Genomic DNA, 2,958 nt, shown 5'->3' with positions numbered 1-2,958 from the left:
ACAACCCCTTTCACATGGTTGAATAGGTCATCAATTCTAGGAAGAGGGTACTTATTCTTCATTATATCTTTGTTTAGCTGCCGGTAGTCGATGCATAGTTTCAGTGTTCCATCCTTCTTCCTGAAACATAGTTTTGGGGATCTCAAGGGTGATACTTTGGGGTGAATGTATCCTATATCCAACATCTTTTTCATTTGTATTCTTCAATTACACAAGTTTAGACATACTCATGTGATATGGAGCCTTCACTTTTTGCATTGTTCCATGAATTAAGTCAATGTTAAATTCAATATCCCTCCTAGGTGTTAATCCCAGTATTTTTTCTAAAGGTACATCACTAAATTTCTTTAACACCAAAAGAATTTACAATCCAACCTCATTGCTTCCCAATTCACTAGTCATGTGGATCGCATACAAAAAAGAACCTTTCCTACTGCATTGCTTTACTTCTCACGTGGTAAGTTTGCTAAGCATGATTGGTTTCTTTATCCCCAACAATGTTATCTTCTCACTAGTGTTTCTAAGGCACTCTTGTGATTTGATAAAGAAATCAGTCTTGTTTTGTGGGATGATAACCAGTCCATGCCAATTAAAACATCATATGATCCCAATGGTAGGAATTTGAGAGCAACTAAAGTGTATATACCACTTATTTTCATGGGGCTTGACTCCACCATGTCCATCAAGTCTCTCTTGGTTCCTATCACTAGTTGAACCAACCATGATTTCTCATGGGTTTTCTTTCACATAGCACATGTCTCTACCACAATTGGGTTGATATAGTCAAAATAAGAAGAATTGTTGATTAAAATTGAAACAAAAATTGGCTAACGACCATACCTTCCATCTTGATTACTAAAGCCCAATGGTCTTCTTGCCTATTGTTTAATGCGACATAGATTTGAAGTATGTTATGAGCCACATCATTCACTATCGTCACCTCTTATACATTGAAAAAATTTGGGCCACTCTATTGTTGCGGAGGGAAGTTTCTCCATAGATAGTTCTCTTTGCATGTTCAACATTGTACATTCCCTTTTCTAAACCCTTCAACTTTCTCTTTTTCTATTTCAGTGGGTCCAATTTTACTAGTATTCGTGCATTTTTGTTGATATTCATTCTTAGCAGGAGTTTTGAACCTCCTATCCATCCATCCTTTCTTAGATCCTGAAAATTTCACTTATTTTCCTTTGAAGCTACTCTTATCCTTATTCTTCCAGATTGTTTAGACTTTGGTCTTATGTTTGGAATGTTCATAGAAATATTTGGTCTATTGTATGGTGTCTTCTAATGTTCTTGACTGATGAAATTAAATCCAATCTTGATAGGCTTGTAGTAACCCAATGAGGTACTTTTTTTTTACCTTATCATCTTTGATAGATGGTATGTACCTTAAAAACTCCAAAAATATGTTAGGGAACTCATCAAAAAGTAGTTATCCCAATTTGAGCTCAAAAAATACCTTAACCTTACTGTCATAGTACCTTTCAAAAAGGTACTTCTCCCTAAAGTATTTCTCAAATATTCTCTAGGATAGTTCTTTCTCTTCAATGGCCTTGACGTTCCTCAATTCTTCCCACTAGATATTGGATTTTCCTGTCAAACTGAAGATACTACTTGGGCCTTCATGTTATCAGAGTAGTCATGCACCTTGAGGTATTTCTTCATCCCCAATAGCCAAGCCTCTGTCTCTTTAGCCTTATTTATCTCTCCATTGAAAGTAGAGGGATTTTCTATATTAAACTATTTTGGCATTGAGCTCTTCTTTCTTCTCTTTTGATGATGTTGTATGTTAATTGTAATATCTGATGACCGATTAGTGCTAATTGAACATATTTCCAAAGTGGTGAGTGGAATTTCTCCTTGTTGTAACTAGATTTGAACCCTTCAAATTTTCTACTTGAAATTAATTATTTTTTGTTACGTTCTTGATTTATTTCAAAAATTGGTTGCATGTGCATAATTTCTATGAACTCTACATGAAAAACACTTGAAATCCTAAGAAATTTCACTAATTCAATTTTGTGTTTATGTGATCATGTTTTAATTTAAATGATTAATGTTTCTAAAATGCTAATGCAATTGATTATATTATATGACTACTTTAAATTCATATAATTCATCATCTTCCACCGAAACCTAACTAACCAATGAAAATGCTTTAATACAATGGTAGATACTAACTATCCAATATGGGGAAATGATAGATTTAATGCATGTGGTGTCATATGATATGATTGGATGGTTGGATTTTGTCTAATCCAACGATCATGAAACCCATCATATGACAAGTTACATGATGTTTAAACAAACCCTTGCGATCTGCTGGGATCAAATGACCAACAAAACCTTCATTTGATGGTTGTTGGACATATTAGATCACAACATGGGGACTGAATAATGACCCTCTTGTGATCCGATGGGATCTGATGGCTAAGTTGTGAGATGATCAACATCTCATATTCCACATCAAAAATTAACGCACACAATAGTTAACCTAACAATAATGCTTAATGCATTAGATTGTCCACATCACCCTAATTTGATGGCTTAGGTTTAAATGCAAATATTTTGCATTAAATCACTGCCTAACCTAGTAACTCCTAGTTGATTTAACATAATTTTTAAATGAATACAATACACTAACCTTTCTTAACAAAATTTTGGGAACCCTTATTTTGGATCTTATAGTCGATTATTCTAGTTAAGTTTTCCGCTCATACCTCATGAAATTTCATGCCAGGAAGTAATATTGAGTGAATTCATATCCAAAGAAATAAGTAATCCCCCAAATCTCCACCATTATGCTTTAATATCATCTTGTTGTAGTCTCTTATAGAGTTGTGAGAATAAAAAATGGATATTAAGCGCCAATATGAAGTTTTTGTCAATATGTTGGCTTAAATCCATGATACCCACATAGAAAGTACATATATAATTAGTCTTAGAGCCAAATTA

Source organism: Pinus tabuliformis, chromosome 4_2 (genome assembly GCF_031772625.1).
Source record: "Pinus tabuliformis cultivar Carrire ecotype Pingquan chromosome 4_2, CPIR1, whole genome shotgun sequence".
Taxonomy (NCBI): domain Eukaryota; kingdom Viridiplantae; phylum Streptophyta; class Pinopsida; order Pinales; family Pinaceae; genus Pinus; species Pinus tabuliformis.
The sequence above is the reverse complement of the archived record's forward strand: the minus strand, read 5'-3'. Positions refer to the sequence as shown.